The 24,449-nt window shown below is 49.1% G+C and overlaps 1 protein-coding gene across 3 annotated transcripts in view; it reads left to right on the top strand.

Moving 5' to 3' along the window:
- Positions 1-24,449, top strand: part of LOC137372331 (mitogen-activated protein kinase kinase kinase 13-like) — a 388,553-nt gene that overhangs the window by 328,208 nt on the left and 35,896 nt on the right. The gene's annotated exons all lie outside the window — the stretch shown is intronic.

Genomic DNA, 24,449 nt, shown 5'->3' with positions numbered 1-24,449 from the left:
AACCCATCACCCACACAATGGGGAAACCCATCACTCACACAATGGGAAACCCATCACCCACACAATGGGGAAACCCATCACTCACACAATGGGAAACCCATCACCCACACAATGGGGAAACCCATCACTCACACAATGGGAAACCCATCACTCACACAATGGGAAACCCATCACCCACACAATGGGGAAACCCATCACTCACACAATGGGAAACCCATCACCCACACAATGGGGAAACCCATCACTCACACAATGGGAAACTCATCACCCACACAATGGGGAAACCCATCACTCACACAATGGGAAACCCATCACTCACACAATGGGAAACTCATCACCCACACAATGGGGAAACCCATCACTCACACAATGGGAAACCCATCACTCACACAATGGGGAAACCCATCACTCACACAATGGGAAACCCATCACCCACACAATGGGAAACTCATCACCCACACAATAGGGAATCCATCATTGACACAATGGGGAATCCATCACTCACTCAATGGGGAATCCATCATTGACACAATGGGGAATCCATCACTCACTCAATGGGGAATCCATCATTGACACAATGGGGAATCCATCACTCACACAATGGGGAATCCATCATTGACACAATGGGGAATCCATCACTCACTCAATGGGGAATCCATCATTGACACAATGGGGAATCCATCACTCACACAATGGGGAATCCATCACTGACACAATGGGGAATCCATCACTCACTCAATGGGGAATCCATCATTGACACAATGTGGAATCCCTCACTCACTCAATGGGGAATCCATCATTGACACAATGGGGAATCCATCATTCACACAATGGGGAGTCCATCATTGACACAATGGGGAATCCCTCACTCACTCAATGGGGAATGCATCATTGACACAATGGGGAAACCATCACTCACACAATGGGGAATCCATCACCCGCACAAAGGGGAATTCTTCACCCACACAATGGGAAACCCATCACTGACACAACGGGGAATCTATCCCCCAAACAATGGGAAGCTCATCACCCACACAATGGGAAACTCATCACTCACACAATGGGAAACTCATCACCCACACAATGGAGAATGCATCATTGACACAATGGGGAATCCATCATTGACACAATGGGGAACTCATCACCCACACAATGGGGAACCCATCACCCACACAATGGAGTACTAATCACCCTCACAACGGGGAACTAATCATTGACACAATGGGGAATCCATCACTCACACAATGGGGAATCCATCATTCACACAATGGGGAATCCATCATTCACACAATGGGGAACTCATCACCCAAACAATGGGGAATCCATCACTGACACAATGGGGAACTCATCACCCACACAATGGGAAACCCATCACTGGCACAAAGGGGAATCTATCCCCCATACAATGGGAAGCTCATCACCCACACATGGGGAACCCATCACCCACACAATGGGGAATCCATCATTGACACAATGGGGAACTCATCACCCACACAATGGGGAACTAATCACCCATTAATGGGGAATCCATCATTGACACAATGGGGAACTCATCACCCACACAATGGAGTACTAATCACCCTCACAACGGGGAACTAATCATTGACACAATGGGGAATCCATCACTCACACAATGGGGAATCCATCATTGACACAATGGGGAATCCATCATTCACACAATGGGGAATCCATCACCCACACAATGGGGAACCCATCACCCACACAATGGAGTACTAATCACCCTCACAACGGGGAACTAATCATTGACACAATGGGGAATCCATCACTCACTCAATGGGGAATCCATCACTCACACAATGGGGAATCCATCATTCACACAATGGGGAATCCATCACTCACACAATGGGGAACCCATCACCCACACAATGGGGAACTCATCACCCACACAATGGAGTACTAATCACCCTCACAACGGGGAACTAATCATTCACACAATGGGGAACTCATCACCCAAACAATGGGGAATCCATCATTGACACAATGGGGAACTCATCACCCACACAATGGGGAACCCATCACCCACACAATGGAGTACTAATCACCCTCACAACGGGGAACTAATCATTAACACAATGGGGAATCCATCACTCACTCAATGGGGAATCCATCACTCACACAATGGGGAATCCATCATTGACACAATGAGGAACTCATCACCCACACAATGGTGAATCCATCACTGGCACAATGGGGAATCCATCACCCACACAAAGGGGAATTCTTCACCCACACAATCGGAAACCCATCACTGACACAAAGGGGAATCTATCCCCCATACAATGGGAAGCTCATCACCCACACAATGGGGAATCCCTCACTGACACAATGGGGAACCCATCACCCACACAATGGGGAACTCATCACTCACACAATGGGAAACCCATCACCCACACAATGGGAAACTCATCACCCACACAATGGAGAACTAATCACCCATAAATGGAGAATCCATCATTGACACAATGAGAAACTCATCACCCACACATGGGGAACCCATCACCCACACAATGGGGAATCCATCATTGACACAATGGGGAACTCATCACCCACACAATGGGGAACTAATCACCCACACAATGGGGAACCCATCACCCACACAATGGAGTACTAATCACCCTCACAACGGGGAACTAATCATTAACACAATGGGGAATCCATCACTCACTCAATGGGGAATCCATCACTCACACAATGGGGAATCCATCATTGAAACAATGAGGAACACATCACCCACACAATGGGGAATCCATCATTGACACAATGGGGAACTCATCACCCACACAATGGGGAACCCATCATCCACACAATGGAGTACTAATCACCCTCACGACTTGGAACTAATCATTGACACAATGGGGAATCCATCACTCACTCAATGGGGAATACATCATTGACACAATGGGGAATCCATCACTCACTCAATGGGGAATCCATCATTGACACAATGGGGAATCCATCACTCACACAATGGGGAATCCATCATTGACACAATGGGGAACCCCTCACTCACTCAATGGGGAATCCATCACCCGCACAAAGGGGAATTCTTCACCCACACAATGTAAACCCATCACTGACACATCGGGGAATCAATCCCCCAAACAATGGGAAGCTCATCACCCACACAATGGGGAATCCATCATTGACACAATGGGGAACCCATCACCCACACAATGGGGAATCCATCATTGACACAATGGGGAACTCATCACCCACACAATGGGGAACCCATCATCCACACAATGGAGTACTAATCACCCTCACGACTTGGAACTAATCATTGACACAATGGGGAATCCATCACTCACTCAATGGGGAATCCATCATTGACACAATGGGGAATCCATCACTCACACAATGGGGAATCCATCATTGACACAATGGGGAACCCCTCACTCACTCAATGGGGAATCCATCACCCGCACAAAGGGGAATTCTTCACCCACACAATGTAAACCCATCACTGACACATCGGGGAATCAATCCCCCAAACAATGGGAAGCTCATCACCCACACAATGGGGAATCCATCATTGACACAATGGGGAACCCATCACCCACACAATGGGGAATCCATCATTGACACAATGGGGAACTCATCACCCACACAATGGGGAACCCATCATCCACACAATGGAGTACTAATCACCCTCACGACTTGGAACTAATCATTGACACAATGGGGAATCCATCACTCACTCAATGGGGAATCCATCATTGACACAATGGGGAATCCATCACTCACACAATGGGGAATCCATCATTGACACAATGGGGAACCCCTCACTCACTCAATGGGGAATCCATCACCCGCACAAAGGGGAATTCTTCACCCACACAATGTAAACCCATCACTGACACATCGGGGAATCAATCCCCCAAACAATGGGAAGCTCATCACCCACACAATGGGGAATCCATCATTGACACAATGGGGAACCCATCACCCACACAATGGGGAATCCATCATTGACACAATGGGGAACTCATCACCCACACAATGGGGAACCCATCACCCACACAATGGGGAATCCATCATTGGCACAATGGGAAACCCATCACCCATACAGTGGGGAACACATCACCCACACAATAGGGAACTCATCACCCACACAATGGGGAATCCATCATTGACACAATGGGGAATCAATCACTCACACAATGGGAAGCACATCACCCGCACAATGGGAAGCCCATCACTCAAACAATGAGGATCCCTTCAGCCACACAATGGTGAATCAATTATCCACACAATGGGAAACCCATCGCTCACACAATGGGAAACCCATCACCCACACAATGGGAAACCCATCGCTCACAAAATGGGAAACCCATCACTCACACAATGGGAAACCCATCACCCACACAATGGGAAACCCATCGCTCACAAAATGGGAAACCCATCACTCACACAATGGGAAACCCATCACCCACACAATGGGAAACCCATCGCTCACAAAATGGGAAACCCATCACTCACACAATGGGAAACCCATCACCCACACAATGGGGAATCCATCATTGACACAATCAGGAATCCATCACTCACACAATGGGAAACCCATCACCCACACAATGGGGAATCCATCATTCACACAATGGGGAACTCATCGCCCACACATTGGGAAACCCGTCACACACACAATGGGAAACCCATCATCCACACAATGGGAAACCCATCACCCACACAATGGGAAACCCATCATCCACACAATGGGAAACCCATCACCCACACAATGGGGAATCCATCATTGACACAATCAGGAATCCATCACTCACACAATGGGGAATCCATCATTCACACAATGGGGAACTCATCGCCCACACAATGGGGAATCCATCATCCACACAATGGGAAACCCATCATCCACACAATGGGAAACCCATCACCCACACAATGGGGAATCCATCATTGACACAATCAGGAATCCATCACTCACACAATGGGGAATCCATCATTCACACAATGGGGAACTCATCGCCCACACAATGGGGAATCCATCATCCACACAATGGGAAACCCATCATCCACACAATGGGAAACCCATCACCCACACAATGGGGAATCCATCATTGACACAATCAGGAATCCATCACTCACACAATGGGGAATCCATCATTCACACAATGGGGAACTCATCGCCCACACAATGGGGAATCCATCATCCACACAATGGGAAACCCATCATCCACACAATGGGAAACCCATCACCCACACAATGGGGAATCCATCATTGACACAATCAGGAATCCATCACTCACACAATGGGGAATCCATCATTCACACAATGGGGAACTCATCGCCCACACAATGGGAAACCCATCACCCACACAATGGGAAACCCATCACCCACACAATGGGGAATCCATCATTGACACAATCAGGAATCCATCACTCACACAATGGGGAATCCATCATTCACACAATGGGGAACTCATCGCCCACACAATGGGAAACCCATCACCCACACAATGGGAAACCCATCACCCACACAATGGGGAATCCATCACCCACACAATGGGGAATCCATCATTGACACAATCAGGAATCCATCACTCACACAATGGGAAACCCATCACCCACACAATGGGGAACTCATCGCCCACACAATGGGGAATCCATCATCCACACAATGGGGAATCCATCATTGACACAATCAGGAATCCATCACCCACACAATGGGAAACCCGTCACCCACACAATGGGAAAGCCATCACCGACACAGAGGAGAAACCCATCACCAACACAATGGAAAAAACCAACACCAATGCAATGGGGATCTCAACAGCGACGCTGAGGGAAACCCCACACTGACAGAAAGGGGAAACCAATCACTGTCACAAAGGGGAAACCCATTACCAACACAATGGGGAGCTCAACACCAACATAGAGGGGAAACCTATCAACGACACAATGGGGAAACCTATTACCGACACAATGGGGAAACCAACACTGATACAACGAGGAAACCCAACTCTGACACAAAGGGGAAGCCGCACAATTGGAAAACCAACACAAACAGAAAGAGGAAACCCAACACCAACACAGTAGTAAACCCAACACTGACACAAAGGGGAAGCCGCACAATTGGAAAACCAACACAAACAGAAAGAGGAAACCCAACTGTGATACAAAGGGGAAGCCGCACAATTGGAAAACCAACACAAACAGAAAGAGGAAACCCAACACCAACACAGTAGCAAACCCAACACTGACACAAGGGGGTAGCCGACACTGACACACAGGTGAAACCAACACCGACACAATGGGTAACTCAACACCGACACAAAGGTGAAATCAACACCGATGCTATGGGAAACCTAACACTGACACAAAGGGGAAACTGACACAATGGGGAACCCAAAACCCACACAAATATTCCCTTTTGTGTTGGTGTTGTGTTTTCCATTGTGGCGGTGCTGGTTCCCCACTGTGTTGGTGCTGGGTTTCCATTGTGTTGGTGTTGGGTTGCCCATTGTGGCGGTGTTGGTTTCACCTTTGTGTCAGTGTCAGCTACCCCCTTGTGTCAGTGTTGGGTTTCCCATTGCTTCGGTGTTGGTTTCACCTTTGTGTCGGTGTTGGGTTCCCCATTGTGTCGGCATCCCCCTTGTGTCAGTGTTGGGTTTACTACTGTGTCGGTGTTGGGGGTTTCCACTATGTCAGTGTTGGATTCTCTGTTGTGTCGGTGTTGGATTCTCGGTTGTGTCGGTGTTGGATTCTCCGTTGTGTCGGTGTTGGGTTTCCACTATGTCAGTGTTGGATTCGCTATTGTGTCAGTGTTGGATTCTCCGTTGTGTCGGTGTTGGATTCTCCATTGTGTCGGTGTTGGGTTTGCACTATGTCAGTGTTGGATTCTCCATTGTGTCGGTGTTGGGTTTGCACTATGTCAGTATTGGATTCTCCATTGTGTCGGTGTTGGATTCTCCATTGTGTCGGTGTTGGGTTTGCACTATGTCAGTGTTGGATTCTCCATTGTGTCGGTGTTGGGTTTGCACTATGTCAGTGTTGGATTCTCCATTGTGTCGGTGTTGGGTTTGCACTATGTCAGTGTTGGATTCTCCATTGTGTCGGTGTTGGATTCTCCATTGTGTCGGTGTTGGGTTTCCATTGCGTTGGCATTGGATTTTCCATTTTCTCAGTGATGTGTTTCCCACTGTGTCAGTGTTGGACTTCCTATTATGTCACCATTGGGATTCCCATTCTGTTGGCCTTGGATTCTCCATTGTGTCGGTGTTGGGTTTCCCATTGTGTCGGTGTTGGATTTCCCATTGTGTCGGTGCTGTATTCTCCATTGTGTCAGTGTTGGGCTTCCCATTATGTCACCATTGGGATTCCCATTCTGTTGGCCTTGGATTTCCCATTGTATCGTTGATGGGTTTCCCATTGTATAATTGTTGGGTTCCTCATTGTGTTGGTATTGGGTTTCCCATTGTGTCAGTGTTGGGTTTCCCATTGTGTCGGTATTGGGTTTCCCATTGTGTCGGTATTGGATTCTCCACTGTGTCAGTGTTGGATTCTCCACTGTGTCGATGTTGGATTCTCTACTGTGTCGGTGTTGGGTTTCCCATTTTGTCGGTGTTGGATTCTCCATTGTGTCGGTGTTGGGTTTCCCATTGTGTCGGTATTGGATTCTCTACTGTGTTGGTGTTGGATTCTCTACTGTGTTGATGTTGGATTCTCCACTGTGTCGGTGTTGCGTTTCCCATTGTGTCGGTGTTGGATTCTCCACTGTGTCGGTGTTGGGTTTCCCATTATGTTGGCATTGGGTTTTCCATTTCCTCAGTGATGAGTTTCCCATTGTGTCAGTGTTGGGCTTCCCATTATGTCGCCATTGGGATTCCCATTCTGTTGGCCTTGGATATCCCATTGTATTGCTGATGGGTTTCCCATTGTGTCATTGTTGGATTCCCCATTGTGTTGGTGTTGTATTCTTCCTTGTGTTGGTGTTGAAATCTCCACAGTGTTAGTGTTGTATTCTTCCTAGAGTTGGTGTTGAAATCTCCACTGTGTTCGTGTTGGGTTTCCCATTGTGTCATTGTTGGATTCCCCATTGTGCTAGTGTTGTATTCTTCCTAGTGTTGGTGTTGGATTCTCCCTTGTGTCCGTGTTGGGTATCCCATTGTGTTGGTGTTGGATTCTCCATTGTGTCAGTGTTGGGTTTCCCATTGTTTAGGTGTTGGATTTTCCATTGTGTCGGTGTTGGGTTTACCATTATGTTGGCATTGGGTTTTCCATTTCCTCAGTGATGAGTTTCCCATTGTGTCAGTGTTGGGCTTCCCATTATGTCGCCATTGGGACTCCAATTCTGTTGGCCTTGGATTTCCCATTGTATCGCTGTTGGGTTTCCCATTGTGTCATTGTTGGATTCCCCATTGTGCTGGTGTTGTATTCTTCGTAGTATTGGTGTTGGATTCTCCCTTGTGTCCGTGTTGGGTTACCCATTGTTTTGGTGTTGGATTTTCCATTTTGTCGATGTTGGATTCTCCACTATGTCAGTGTTGGGATTTCCATTGTGTCGGCGTTGGATTCTCCACTGTGTCGGTGTTGTATTTTTCACTGTGTCAGTGTTGGGTTCCCCATTGTATTGGTGTTGGGTTTCCCACTATGTCGCTGTTGGATTCTCCATTCTGTCGCTGTTGAATCCTGCATTGTGTCAGTGTTGAAATCCCCATTGTGTCAGTGTTGAATTCTCCACTGTCAGTGTTGGGCTTCCCATAGTGGTGGTGTTGGATTCGCCTCTGAGTCGGTTTTGAGATTCCCATTGTGTCGGTTTTGAAGTTCCCATTGTGTTGGTGTTGGATTCTCCATTGTGTCGATGTTGGATTCTCCACTGTGTTGGTGTTGAGGTTCCCATTATGTCAATGTTGGATTCTCCACTGTGTTGGTGTTGGAATTCCCATTGTTTTTGTGTTGGATTCTCCATTGTGTCAGTGTTGGATTCTCCACTGTGTTGGTGTTGGAATTCCCATTGTGTCGGTGTTGGATTCTCCATTGTGTCGATGTTGGACTCTTTACTGTGTCGATGCTGGGTTTCCCATTGTTTTGCTGTTGGATTCTCCATTGTGTCTATGTTGGATTATCCCATATGTCGGTGTTGGGTTTCCCATTGTGTTGGTGTTGGTTATCCCATTGTGTTGGTGTTGGGTATCCCATTGTGTTGGTGTTGGGTATCCCATTGTGTTGGTGTTGGTTATCCCATTGTGTTGGTGTTGGGTATCCCATTGTGTTGGTGTTCGATTCCCCATTGTGTTGGTGTTGGATTCTCCACTGTGCCTGTGTTGGGTTTCCCATTACGTTGGCCTTGGATTTCCCATTGTCTCGTTGATGGGTTTCCCATTGTATCATTGTTGGATTCTCCATTGTGTCGGTGTTGGGTTTCCCATTGTTTTGGTGTTGGGTTCTCCACTGTGTCGGTGTTGGATTCTCCACTGTGTCGGTGTTGGATTCTCCACTGTGTCGGTGTTGGATTCTCCACTGTGTCGATGTTGGATTCTCCACTGTGTCGGTGTTGGATTCTCCACTGTGTCGGTGTTGGATTCTCCACTGTGTCGCTGTTGGATTCTCCACTGTGTCGGTGTTGGGTTTCCCATTGTTATGGTGTTGGATTCTCCATTTTGTCAGTGTTGGGTTTCCCATTGTTTTGGTGTTGGGCTTCCCATTGTGTCGGTATTGGATTCTCCACTGTGTCGGTGTTGGATTCTCCACTGTGTCGATGTTGGATTCTCCACTGTGTCGGTGTTGGTTTTCCCATTGTTTTGGTGTTGAATTCTCCACTGTGTCGGTGTTGGATTCTCCACTGTGTCGGTGTTGGATTCTCCACTGTGTCGGTGTTGGTTTTCCCATTGTTTTGGTGTTGAATTCTCCACTGTGTCGGTGTTGGATTCTCCACTGTGTCGGTGTTGTGTTTCCCATTATGTTGGCATTGGGTTTTCCATTTTCTCAGTGATGAGTTTCCCATTGTGTCAGTGTTGGGCTTCCCATTATGTCGCCATTGGGATTCCCATTCTGTTGGCCTTGGATTTCCCATTGTTTCGCTGATGGGTTTCCCATTGTGTTAGTGTTGGGTTTCCCATTGTGTCATTGTTGGATTCCCCATTGTGTTGGTGTTGTATTCTTCCTAGTGTTGGTGTTGAAATCTCCATTGTATTGGTGTTGGGTTTCCCATTGTGTCATTGTTGGATTCCCCGTAGTGCTGGTGTTGTATTCTTCGTAGTGTTGGTGATGGATTCTCCCTTGTGTCCGTGTTGGGTTTCCCATTGTGTCGGTGTTGGATTCTCCATTGTGTTGGCGTTGGATTCTCCACTGTGTCGGTGTTGTATTTTTCACTGTGTCATTGTTGGGTGCCCCATTGTATTGGCGTTGGGTTTCCCACTATGTCGCTGTTGGATTTTCCATTGTGTCGTTGTTGAATCCTGCATTGTGTCGGTGTTGGAATCTCCATTGTGCCAGTGTTGAATTCTCCACTGTCAGTGTTGGGTTTCCCATAGTGTTGGTTTTGGATTCTGCATTGTTTCGATGTTGGATTCTCCACTGTGTCGGTGTTGAGATTCCCATTGTGTCGATGTTGGATTCTCCACTGTGTTGGTTTTGGAATTCCCATTGTTTTTGTGTTGGATTCTCCATTGTGTCAGTGTTGGATTCTCCACTGTGTTGGTGTTGGAATTTCCATTGTGTCGGTGTCGGACTCTCCACTGTGTCGATGCTGGGTTTCCCATTGTGTCAGAGTTGGATTCTCCATTGTGTCGGTGTTGGATTCTCCATTGTGTCGATATCGGACTCTCCACTGTGTCGGTGTTGGGTTTCCCATTGTGTTGGTGTTGGGTCCATTGTGTTGGTGTTGGATTCTCCACTGTGTTGGTGTTGGATTCTCCACTGTGTCCATGTTGGATTCTCCACTTTGTCCGTGTTGGATTTCCCATTGTGTCAATGTTGGATTCTCCACTGTGTCAGTGTTGGGTTTCCCATTGTGTCGGTATTGTATTCGCCATTGTGTCGGTGTTGGATGCTCCATTGTTTTGGTGTTGGATTCTCCATTGTGTCAATGTTGTATTCTCCATTGTGTCGTTGTTGGGTTTCCCATTGTTTTGGCGTTGGATTCTCCACTGTGTCAATGTTGTATTCTCCGCTGTGTCAGTGTTGGGTTTCCCATTGTGTCGGTATTGGATTCTCCATTGTGTCGGTTGTTGGGTTTCCCATAGTTTTGGTGTTGGATTCTCCACTGTGTCAATGTTGTATTCTCCGCTGTGTCAGTGTTGGGTTTCCCATTGTGTTGGATTCTCCCTTGTGTCCATGTTGGGTTTCCCATTGTTTTGGTGTTGGATTCTCTACTGTGTCGATGTTGGATTCTCCACTGTGTCAGTGTTGGGTTTCCCATTGTGTCGGCGTTGGCTTCTCCACTGTGTCGGTGTTGTATTTTTCACTGTGTCAGTGTTGGGTTCCCCAGTGTATTGGTGTTGGGTTTCCCACTATGTCGGTGTTGGATTCTCCATTGTGTCGCTGTTGAATCCTGCATTGTGTCAGTGTTGAATTCTCCACTGTGTCAGTGTTGGGGTTACCCATTGTGTTGGTGTTGGATTTGCCCTTGTGTTGGTGTTGGATTTCCCATTGTTTTGATGTTGGATTCTGCACAGTGTCGGTGTTGGGATTCTCCATTGTGTCGGTTTTGAGATTCCCATTGTGTCGATGTTGGATTCTCCATTGTGTCGATGCTCGGTTTCCCATTGTGTCAGTGTTGGATTCTCCATTGTGTTGATGTTGGATTCTCCATTATGTTGATGTTGGATTCTCCCTTGTGTTGGTGTTGGAATTCCCATTGTGTCGGTGTTGGATTCTCCATTGTGTCGATGTTGGATTCTCCACTGTGTTGGTGTTGGGATTCCCATTGATTTGGTGTTGGATTCTCCATTGTGTCAGTGTTGGATTCTCCACTGTGTTGGTGTTGGGACTCCCATTGATTTGGTGTTGGATTCTCCATTGTGTCAGTGTTAGATTCTCCACTGTGTTGGTGTTGGGACTCCCATTGATTTGGTGTTGGATTCTCCATTGTGTCAGTGTTGGATTCTCCACTGTGTTGGTGTTGGAATTCCCATTGTGTCGGTGTTGGATTCTCCATTGTGTCAGTGTTGGATTCTCCACTGTGTCGGTGTTGGAATTCCCATTGTGTCGGTGTTGGAATTCCCATTGTGTTGGTGTTGGATTCTCCATTGTGTCGATGTTGGATTCTCCATTGTGTCGATGTTGGATTCTCCACTGTGTTGGTGTTGGGATTCCCATTGATTTGGTGTTGGATTCTCCATTGTGTCAGTGTTGGATTCTCCACTGTGTTGGTGTTGGGACTCCCATTGATTTGGTGTTGGATTCTCCATTGTGTCAGTGTTGGATTCTCCACTGTGTTGGTGTTGGAATTCCCATTGTGTCGGTGTTGGATTCTCCATTGTGTCAGTGTTGGGCTTCCCATTATGTCGCCATTGGGATTCCCATTCTGTTGGCCTTGGATTTCCCATTGTATCGTTGATGGGTTTCCCATTGTATCATTGTTGGATTCCTCATTGTGTCGGTGTTGGGTTTCCCATTGTGTCGGTGTTGGATTCTGCATTTTGTCGGTGTTGGTTTTCCCATTGTTTTAGTGTTGGATTCTCCATTGTGTCGATGTTGGATTCTTCCCTGTGTCGGTGTTGGGTTTCCCGTTGTGTCAGTGTTGGGTTTCCTATTGTCTCGGTGTTGGATTCCCCATCGTGTTGCTGTTGTATTCTTCCTCGAGTTGTTGTTGAAATCTCCATTGTGTTGGTGTTGTATTCTTCCTCGAGTTGTTGTTGAAATCTCCATTGTGTTGGTGTTGGGTTTCCCATTGTGTTGGTGTTGGATTCTCCATTGTGTCCGTGTTGGGTTTCCCATTGTGACAGTATTGGATTCGCCATTGTGTCGGTGCTGGATTCTCCATTGTGTTGGTGTTGGATTCTCCATTGTGTTGGCGTTGGATTCTCCACTGTGTCGGTGTTGGGCTTCACATTGTGACAGTATTGGATTCGCCATTGTGTCGGTGCTGGATTCTCCATTGTGTCCGTGTTGGGTTTCCCATTGTGTCGGTGTTGGGCTTCACATTGTGACAGTATTGGATTCGCCATTGTGTCGGTGCTGGATTCTCCATTGTATCGGTGTTGGGCTTCACATTGTGTCGGTGTTGGGCTTCACATTGTGTCGGTGTTGGGTTTCCCATTGTGTCGGTGTTGGATTCTCCATTGTGTCGGTGTTGGATTCTCCATTGTGTCGGTGTTGGGCTTCCCATTGTGTCGATGTTGGATTCTCCATTGTGTCAATGTTGGATTCGCCACTGTGTCCGTTTTGTGATTCCCATTGTGTCGGTGTTGGTTTCTCCACTGTGTCGGTTTTGAGATTCCCATTGTGTCAGTGTTAGATTGTCCATTGTGTCGCTGTTGGGTTCTTCACGGTGTTGGATTCTCCACTGTGTTGGTGTTGGAATTCCCATTGTGTCGGTGTTGGAATTCCCATTGTGTCGGTGTTGGAATTCCCATTGTGTCGGTGTTGGATTCCCATTGTGTCGATGTTGGATTCTCCATTATGTCGGTGCTGAGTTTGCATTGGTTATGGGTTTCCCACTCAGTTCTGACATGGGTTCACTGACTTTGCACATTCTTCGCACACTTCCCCCTCTGAATTCTGTCTGACTAAAGACCTGGGCACCCACAGCCTCAGATAAAGCTACCTTCAAGCACTGAGCTGCCCGTCTAAGGGTCACAACCCCGATTGTTCAACCTGCTGCTTCCTGCAGGTCTGAAACACAACTGTCAGTCCATGTCTCCATTCTCGGCTGGGATTACATCTTTAAACTGTGCCAGATCACTTGAACTAGTTGCCATTAAAAACTGACATGAATAAGCCTTACAACTTGAATGACATACTTTAGCTGCTGTTAACAAAGACAAAGATGGTGCTTCTGGCACATATTTGGAGCTCATATGGGTCAAAATCAATAGCTTGGGCCATTTAAATAATTCATTATCATATTTATCATATTGACATATTCTAAAGATCAGCCATGATGTAATTGAATGGCAGAACAGGCTCAGGATTGCAGGGTTTATATCTGTTTCTGTGTTCCTCTGTAACCCCACTTTATTTGAAAGACACGTATTCATTGATTTTTGCCCCGTTTGACTGTAATTTGCTGCAACGTTGCTCACAAACACAGCTAAGAGAATCTAGCATCAGACAGTGTACTGAGGGGAGCAAGACAGACATTTTAGTCAATGTGCACATTATCTATTACCTGTTGCCTGCAACTCCCGAAAACCACAACATTATTTAAATATAGATAAGAATAAATGTACAGGGCCTTAAAACATTTAAAGCCCTATTGAACCCCTGATGTCCTATGAAACCCAAAATAATGTCACCTGGTGCAGCTGCTGTCACTCTTCTGAGGGCGTGGCGGAGAGAGTGAAATTATTACGGCAGTGTTGGGGGAGCTTTACTCCGCATCTAATCTATCCTTTACCTGTCTTGGGAGTATTTGATGTGACGGTATAGAAGGAGCTCTATTCTGTATCTAACCTGCACACTTCCTGTCCTGGGAGTATTTGATGGGGCAGTGCCGAGGGAGTTTAATAGAATCATCGAATCAGAAGGAGGTCATTTGGCCTGACAGGCCCATGACAGCTCTCTGCAAGAGCAAGTTAGCTCGTCGCACTCCCCTGCACATTCCCCATAGACCTGCACATTTTTTTTCTTCAGGTGCTTATCTAATTCCCTTTTGAAAGCCATGATTGAATCTGCCTCCATCACACTCTCAGGCAGTGCATTCCAGATCCTAACCATTGGGTGTGTGAAAAAGTTTTTCCTCATGTCGCATTTGATTCGTTTGCCAATCGCTTTAAATCAGTGTCCTCTGGTTCTCGACCCTTCCGCCAATGAGAACAGTTTCTCCCTATCTGCTCTGTCCAGACCCCTCATGATTTTGAACACCCCTATCATAATTCCTCTCACTATCTCTTCTCTAAGGTGAACAGCCCCAGCTTCTCCAATCTATCCACATAACTGAAGTCCCTCATCCGTGGAACGATTCTCATAAATCTTTTCTGCACCCTCTCTAATGCCTTCACATCCTTCCCCAAAGTCCAGTGCCCAGAAGGGACACACTACACTTGTGGCTGAACCATTGTTTTATACAAGTTTATCATTACATCCTTGCTTTTGTGCTCTATGCCCCTATTTATAAAGCCCAGGATCCTGTATGCCTTTTTAACCATTTTCTCAACCTGCCCTGCAACCTTCAACAATTTGTGCACATATACCCGCAAGGTCCCTCTGCTCCTGCGCCCTCTTTAGAATTGTACCCTTTAATTTATAATGCCACTGCTCATTCTTCCTACCAAAATGTATCCCTTTATACTTCTCTCCCTTAAATTTCATCTGCCACATGACCACCCATTCCACCAGCCTGTCTCTTGAAGTCTATCACTATCCTCTTCACAGTTCAGTAAACTTCCAAGTTTTTGTGTCATCTGAAAAATTTGAAATTGTGCCCTGTACACCCAAGCCCAAATCATTAATATATATCAAGAAAAACAGTGGGCCTAACACCGAGCCCTGGGGAACCCCACTGTCGACATTCCTCCAGTCTACAACCTTTCATCACCATTGTCTGTTTCCTGTCACTCAGACAACTTCACTAGCTGCCACTAGAACTTCAACTTTTGTGGCACTTTGTCGAATGCCTTTTGGAAGTCCATGTACACCACATCAAGCACTCTACTCTGTTGGTGCAACAAAAAACTCAATCAAGTTGGCCAAACAGAACTTGCCTTTAACAAATCTGTTCTGGTTTTCCTTAATTAATCCACACTTCTCCAAGTGACTGTTGATTTTGTCCTGGATTATCATTTCTAAAAGCTTTCCCACCACCAAGGTTAAACTGACTGGCCTATAGTTGCTAAGTTTACCCATACACCCTCCTTTGAACAAGGGTGTAACATTTGCAATTCTCCAATACTCTGACACTGTCCTCATATCTAAAGGGGATTAGATGATTATGGCCAGTCTTCTTCTTCTTTCTTTGGCCTCCTTGTCTCGGGAGACAATGGGTAAGTGCCTGCAGGTGGTCAGTGGTTTGTGGAGCAGCGCCTGGAGTGGCTATAAAGGCCAATACTAGAGTGACAGACTCTTCCACAGGTGGCCAGTACCTCCATAAAATCCACCCTTACCTCCCTCAGCATCCCCAGATGCACCCCATCTGGTCCTGGTGACTTATCAACTTTAAGTACAGCCAGCCTTTCGAATACCTCCTCATTATGAATTTTAAGCCCATCCAGTATCTCAACTACCTTCTCTTTCACTGTGACATGGACAGCATCTTCCTTTGCTAAAGACAGATGCATATGACTCATTTAGTACCTCAGCCATGTTCTCTGCCTTTATGCATTGGTCTCCTTTTTGGTCCATCCGTCCTCTTACTACCCTTTTACTATTTATATGCTTATAAAAGAAATCATTGAAGGGTGCAGGGCAGGTTGAGAAAGTCATTAATAAAACATACGGGATCCGAGAGACATAGAGTACAAAAGCAAGGAAGTTATGCTGAACCTGTATAAAACACTGGTTGGGGCTCAACTGGAGTAGTGTGTCCAGTTCTGGGCACCAAACTTTAGGAAGGATAGATTGGAGAAGGTGGGGCTGTTCTCCTTAGAGAAAAGAAGGTTAAGAGGAGATTTGATAGACATGTTCAAAATCATGAAGGGTCTGGACAGAGTAGATAGGGAGAAACTGTTCCCACTGGCAGAAGGGTTGAGAACCAGAGGTCACTGATATAAGGTGATTGGCAAAAGAAGCAATGATGACCCAAGGGAAAACGTTTTTACACAGTGAGCGGTTAGGATCTGGAGTGCACTGCCTGACAGTGTGACGGAGGCAGGTTCAATCGTGGCTTCCAAAAGAGAACTGAATAATTATCTGAAGCGCAAAGATTTGCAGGGCTATGGGGAAAAGGTAGAGGAGTGGGACGAGCTGAGTTGCTCTTGCAGAGTGCCGGTATGGACACAGTGGGCCAAATGGCCTCCTTCTGTGCTGTAACCATTCTATGATTCTATTCTATAAGACTTTTGAATGCCATTTTATATTAGCTGCCGGTCTCTTCTCATGCTCACTCTTTGCCCCTCATTCCCTTATTCATTTCCCCTCTGAACTTTCTATATTCAGCCTGGTTCTCACTTATATTATCAGCTTGAAATCTGTCATATGTATTCTTTTTTAGCTTCATTTTACTCTCAATCTCTTTCATCATCCAATGAGCTCTGGCTTTGGTTGCCCTCCCTTTCCTCCTCGTAGGAATATAGCACGGCTATACCTGAACCATCTCCTCTTTAAAGGCAGTCCGTTGTTCAGTTACAGTTTTGCCTGCCTATCTTTCATTCCAATTTACCCAGGACAAATCCGGTCTCACCGCATTGAAATTGGTCCTCCTCCAATTAAGTATTTTTGGCCTAGACTGGTCCTTGTCCTTTTCCATAGCTAATCTAAACCTTATGATCACTATTCCCTAAATGTTCCCTGACTGACACCTGATCCACTTGACCCACCTCATTCTGCAGAACCAGATTCAGCAATGCCTCCTTCCTCATTGGACCAGAAACATACTAATCAAGAAAATTCTCCTGAACTCACTTCAGGAACTCTTCTCCCTCTTTGTCCTTTATGCTATTACTATCCCAGTCTATATTAGGATAATTAAATCCCCCATTATCACCTACAGTTCTTGCACCTCTCTGTAACTTCCATGCAAATTTGCTTCTCTGTATCTTGCCCCCGAGTTGGTGGCCTATAGAATACACCAAATATTGTAATGGTACGATTGTTTCTTAGCTATAACAAAATAAATTCTGTCCTTGACCTCACCAGGACATCTCTCTCCAGCACTGGAATATCCTCCTTAATCAATCCTGCTACCCCTCATCCTTTCTTTCCTTCCCTATCTTTCCTGAACACCTTGTATCCAGAAATGTTTAGTATCCAGTCCTACCCTTTTTTTGAGCCAGGTCGCCATTATCACCACAACATCATATTCCCATGTGGCTATATGTGCCTGCAGCTCACTACCCTTATTTAATACACTTCATGTGTTTACATACATGCACTGTAAACCTAATTTAGACCTTACTGTGTTCCCTCCTAGTCTGACCCCCACCTAATAGCTTACTATTTCATATTCCAGTGCTAACTGTCTCTCTCAATCCTTCGTGCACTTTGATTCGCCTTCTAATGCAATATCCTGGTTCCCATTTCCCTGCCAAATTAGCTTAAACCCTCACTCCACAAGGACATTGGTCCGGGCTCTGTTCAGGGGCAGCCTGTCCAGACTTCACAGGTCCCAGCTCGCCTAGAACCAGTCCCAAAGTCCCAGGAATCTAAAGCCCTCCCTCCTGCATCATCTGTCCAGCCACACATTCAGCTGCACTATCCTTCTATTTCTATACTCACTAGTACGTAGCACCGAGAGTAATCTGGTGTTTACTAACTTTGAGGTCCTGATTATTAACTCTTTCCTAGCTCCCTAAAATCTGCCTGCAGGACCTCATCCCTCTTTCTACCTGTCGTTGGTACTGATATGGGCCACAACATCTAGCTCTGTAGCCTTTCAATGATGCCCTTGAATCCTAGAACCAGAGGGACAAAGTACCATTCTGGATTCACCTCTGTGGCTGCAGAACACCTGTTTGTTCCCCTAACTATAGAATCCCCTATCACTATTGCTTTTCCAATCTTCCTCCTGCCTCCTGTACAGCTGAGCCACCTGTGGTAACATGGACTTGGCTCTGTTTGCACCCCCTGGGGAACTATCATTCTGACCAGTATTCAGACTGAATACTGGTTAGAGAGCACGATGCACTCAGGGGACTCCTGCAGTACCTGCCTGGCCTTCCTTGACTGCCTGGCGGTCACCCATTCCCTCTGTGCCTGTGCACCTTTAAGCTGTGGGGTGACTACCTGTAGAAACATGCTCTCAGCCTCACAGCTGCACCTCAATGATACCAGCTGCTGCTCAAGCTCCGAAACCCGAAGTTCGAGCTGCTGCAGCTGGCAACACTTCCTGCACATGTGGTCCGGAAGCGTCCTGGAGTTCCCACATGAAACTGGCTGTGCATTCCACAGGACTGAGATGCCCAGCCATACACCTATTTATTAGACCCTTAACTAACTTAACAGAAATAAACTTAAGACTTTAAAAAGAGCCATACACACTGATCAACTCCTTCCGTTGTGCTGACACCCCTCTCCCTATCACACAAGCTCCCTTACCTCTGCGCTCTCTTAGTTTAAATTAGTTTAGGTATTAGCTTTGCTCTGTACCTAACCCATTTTTTTGTGTGGGTGAGAGGAAACACGCTGCTTGGGGTGTGTAAATGGGGAGAGGTGGGTGAGAGTGTTAATCCCCCTCCAATAGGGAACAGGCTGCCCGGTTTGTGTATCTAACCTCTTTTATTTGATGGGGTCAGTGTAGAGGGAGCTTTACTCTGTATCTAACCCCGTATTATACCTGTCCTGGGAGTGTTTGATGGGACAGTATAGAGGGAGCTTTACTCTGTATCTAACCCTGTTATTTTTTATTTCTTTTTTTTTATCTAACCCCCGTTTTTTTTCCCAAGGTGGCCTTTATACCCCAGGCCCCTTTTATATAATGTATGTCGAGGGGGCCTTTATTCCTCAGGCCCCCTTTATATACATAATTTTAAAATAACTTTATTAAAACCAGATAAATAAACCAAACTCAAATTAAAATGCCATTCTCGGCGTCGACGATGCACTCCAGTCCCTGCGGTGCCCACCGGTCGCGGAAGGCCTCAAGCGTACTGGCGGACACCGCATGCTCCTTCTCCAGGGACACCCAGGCGCGAACGTAACCGCGGAAGAGGGGCAGGCAATCGGGGAGGACGGAACCCCCGACGGCCCACAACCTGGACCTGTGAATTGCCACCTTGGCCAGGCCCAGGAGCAGACTGACGAGGAGATCCTCCTCCCGGCCCAAGCCCCTCCGCACCGGGTGCCCAAAGATCAGGAGCGTGGGACTGAAGTGCAGCCAGAATTTGAGGAGCAGCCCCTTCAGATACTCAAAAAGGGGCTGCAACCTTGCACACTCCGTATAAAGGTGGAACACGGACTCGTCCAGGCCGCAGAAAGTACAGGTGGCCTGGGAGTCCGTGAACCTACTTAAAAGTCTATTGCACGGGACTGCTCTGTGCAGCACCCTCCACCCCAGGTCCCCGATGTAAAGGGGAAAGACTCCCGCATTGAGAGACCTCCATTGGGGTTTCCCCTCGCCGCCAGATGGCAACGCGGACCGCCAGGGCGTGTCCGGCTGGCTGACTAGGGCGAGGAAGTGGAGTGCGTGCAGGAGCAGCCCGTACAGGAAACCCCTCCGCGCCGATTGGAATGGCACGGAGGGCATTTCCGAGAGGCGGCTCGGGTTGTGTGGGACCGGCTCCCGAGGAGGGTTTCAGGGCCTGGATCCGATGAGCAGTTCCGGCCGAGCGGTGGTCAGCTCGGCCGGGATCGCTCCGCACTCCCGAGCCCCTTCGCCACCCGCAGTGAGGGGCGTCCCGGGGGTTTCGGCTACTCCTCCGCCCGCCGGACCGTCCCCAGAGTCGGCCGCCCGGACAGCCGAGGCGCTCTCCTCCGCCAGCGGGGGAGCGTCCTGACTGGAGGCGACCATGTTCCAGACTCGGAATAGATCCCGGTAAAAGACAGGCACAGTGGTTAGACCTGCAGCCTCACAGCTCCAGGGACCCGGGTTCGATTCTGGGTACTGCCTGTGCGGACTTTGCAAGTTCTCCCTGTGACCGCTTGGGTTTTCACCGGGTGCTCCGGTTTCCTCCCACCGCCAAAGACTTGCAGGTGATAGGTGAATTGGCTGTTGTAAATTGCCCCTAGTGTAGATAGGGAATATGGGATTACTGTAGGGTTAGTTTAAAAATGGGTGATTGTTGGTCGGCACAGACTCGGTGGGCCGAAGGGCCTGTTTCAGTGCTGTATCTCTAAATAAATAAAAAACTCCCTCAGAGAGGCGCGGCTAACGGACTCCACCGGGAGCTGCGTGTCGTCTTGAAGGCAGTGACACTGGCGGAAAAAATACATCGCCAGCGCACACCATCTGGGAGGACGCTCAACGTACAGGTATCTCTGCAGGGTCTGAAGGCGGAGAGTCGCAGCCTGGGTGCGGACGCACACCAGCGACTGACTGCCCTCCTCAATCGGGAGACTCAGGACCGCGGCAGAGACCCAGTGTTTCCTCTTGTCCCAGAAGAAATCGACGGGTTTCTTCTGGATCTTGGCAAATGTAGGGGGCGGGGCCAAAATGACCAACCGGTACCACAACATGGAGGCCACTAGTTGGTTTATGACCAACGCTCGGCCCCTGGAGGAAAGCACTCGGAGCAGTCCTGTCCAGCGCCCCAGCCGAGCGGTGACTGTCGCCTCCAACTCCTGCCAGTTTGCCGGCCAGGCTTCCTCAGTGGGGCTAAGATGAACTCCCAGATAGAGGAGGTGCGTGGTGCTCCACGCAAAAGGTGTCATCTCCTCCGGCAGGGAGTCCACCCGCCACTGACCCACCAGGAGTCCGGAACATTTCTCCCAATTGATCCTCGCGGAGGACGCGGCAGAAAAGGTCTGCTGGCAGTCGCGCATCCTGCGCAAGTCAACGGGATCTGTGATTGCGAGGAGCACGTCGTCGGCGTAAGCCGAGAGGACGACCCGCATGGCCGGCTCGCGCAGAGCCAATCCCGTCAACCTCCTGCGAAGCAGGAACAGGAAGGGCTCCACGCAGATGGTATACAATTGGCCGGACATGGGGCATCCCTGACGCACTCCTCTCCCAAAGCGAAGGGGCGCGGTCAAGGACCCGTTAACTTTTACTAGACACTCTGCGGCGGCGTATAAAGGTCGGACACGGGCCACGAAATGCAGCCCGAGTCCGAAAGTGCGCACAGACCCGAAAAGGTATTCGTGATCCACCCCGTCGAACGCCTTCTCCTGATCGAGGGAGAGAAAGGCGACCGACTGACCAGTCCTCTGGGAAAGATGGATCAGGTCCCAGACCAGGTGGATGTTGTCTTGGATGGACCGGCCCGGGACCGTGTCGGACTGATCGGGGTGGATCATGTGGGCCAGCACGGAGCCCAGGCGGGTAGACATAGCCCAGGCAAAGATCTTATAATCCGTGCTGAGGAGGGAGACCGGATGCCAGTTGTTAAGCAGGCGGAGATCGCCCTTCTTCGGCAGCAGAACGATGACCGCCCTGCGCCACGAGAGGGGCATCTCCCCAGTCGCCAGGCTTTCCCCCAGGACCCGCCCGTTATCGTCCCCCAGGACGTCCCAGAATACCCTGAGGAACTCCACGGTCAACCCATCCAGCCCTGGGGATTTGCCCCTTGAGAGCTGGTGGATGGCGCCAGTCATCTCCGCCAATGTGAGCGGAGCCTCCAATCCTTCGGCACCCTCCGGGCTGACCTGCGGCAGGTCCTCCCACAAAACCCTGCACGCATCCTCGCTGGACGGATCCGGAGAGAACAACGCACTGTAATAAGTACGGACCAGGAGGCCCATTCCCTCCGGATCCGTGATGGAGGATCCGTCGTCAGCCAGCAGCTCGACGAACTGCTTACGGACCCCCCGCCATTTTTCCAGCGAGTAGAAGAAGGGTGAGGCGCGGTCCAAATCTTCCAGGATCTGGATCCGCGACCTCACGTACGCGCCTCGAGACCCTATGAGCTGCAGGTCCCTCAGCGCGCCCTTCTTCTCTTTGTACGCCTGCCACAGGGTCGGCTCCGCGACGGCATGACCGAGGCGGGACTCCAAGTCGAACACCTCCCTCTTTAGACGCCCGATCTCGACTTCCCGCCTCTTGGTTGACCCCTTCGCGTACTCCTGACAGAAGACGCGGATGTGAGTCTTGCCCACATCCCACCATAGCCTCAAGGAGGGGAAGCCTCCCTGCTTCCTTCTCCAGTCGGCCCAGAATCGACAGAACGAGTCCCGAAATCGCTCGTCCTCCAGCAGCCGGTTGTTAAAGTGCCAGTACGCGGACCCCGCCCACGTGCGGAGTGGAGTAAGCTCAGCCCACACCAGGCAGGTGGTCCGAGCACGGCATCAGCCGCATGGAGGCCACCGAGACGCGGGAGACGTACGCCTGCGAAAAGTAGAGGCGGTCGATTCGGGACCCTCCTCCTCCACGTGAAGGCGTTGGAGTCGGGATGGAGATTCCGCCAGACGTCCACCAAGTTAAGGGAGCTGATCAGTCCCCTCAACATCTCCACCGACGCTTGGCCGCGCTGGGGACCGGAACGATCCCCCACCTCGAGGGTGCAGTTAAAATCCCCCCCGAGGATGATGCACTCGCCGCTATCGATGGAGCCCAAGAGAGCGGACACTTCTTCAAAGAAGCGCGCTTGCAATGCGCCGGGCCTGGGCACGTACACGTTCACAAAGTGGAGCGGCACGCTACCCAGGCGAACGGCAAGGTGGAGCAAGCGGCCCGGCACTAGCTCCTTGACCCCCAAGATCTCCGGCTGAAAAGTCGGGGCCAGCAAGATAGCCACCCCACTAGAAATAGGGGTGAGGTGACTCATGTGGACCTCACCCTGCCACTCCAGGAGCCAGGTGGCTTCGTCTCCCGGAACAGTGTGGGTTTCCTGCAGAAAGCTCACCGCATAGCTCCCTTCCCTGAGGACTGAGAGATTGTGAAATCTGCGGTGAGACCCCCTGCTGCCGTTGATGTTGAGGCTGGCTATGGTTATCTTCATGTCAAAGGTACTTAAAACCCGTCACCAACAGCTCACTGTGAGGAGGGAGTGGAAGTGCACCTGGCCTTCCACTCCCCCAGCAACCCATTGAGGAACACATTAAACCGGCGCCTCTCAACCAGTTTCACGCCCGTGCGCTTGCCCGCTTTCTTCAGGGCGGCACGGACGGACTGTATGATCAGCGCCAGATTCGACCAACGGCCGAGGGCCAGCTGAACTTTATCGCGGCAACCCCTGCAAGCCGCAAGGAAATCCCGGAGTTCCGCCGTGGGGATGAGAGGAGATTCGGTGGGAGGCACGAGGGACTCCACCACCTCACTGGCGATGGAATCAAGATCATCCTCCGTGCCCCACACCGAATCCCCATCCTCCTCCGGGTTGTCACCGCCAGCCGCCGACACATCCACCACACGCTGTGGGGCGGACGTCCCAGCCGCGCCAGCTGGTCCCGCCTCCGTCACGATCCCACCCCCAGGATCGATGGCGGAGGAGTCCTCTCTGGGTTCTATTGTAAAACTGGAGTCTGTGGGCGCCAGCAGCCCAGGATCCCCCTCCACCTCCGTCCCCAGGCCAATGAGTGGTCCAGGGGAGACATAAGATCCCGACTCCGGAAATCCAGCCGGA

This window comes from Heterodontus francisci, chromosome 7 (genome assembly GCF_036365525.1).
Source record: "Heterodontus francisci isolate sHetFra1 chromosome 7, sHetFra1.hap1, whole genome shotgun sequence".
NCBI classification, from domain to species: domain Eukaryota; kingdom Metazoa; phylum Chordata; class Chondrichthyes; order Heterodontiformes; family Heterodontidae; genus Heterodontus; species Heterodontus francisci.
Note: the sequence above shows the minus strand (reverse complement) of the source record. Positions and strands in the feature narration are given on the sequence as shown.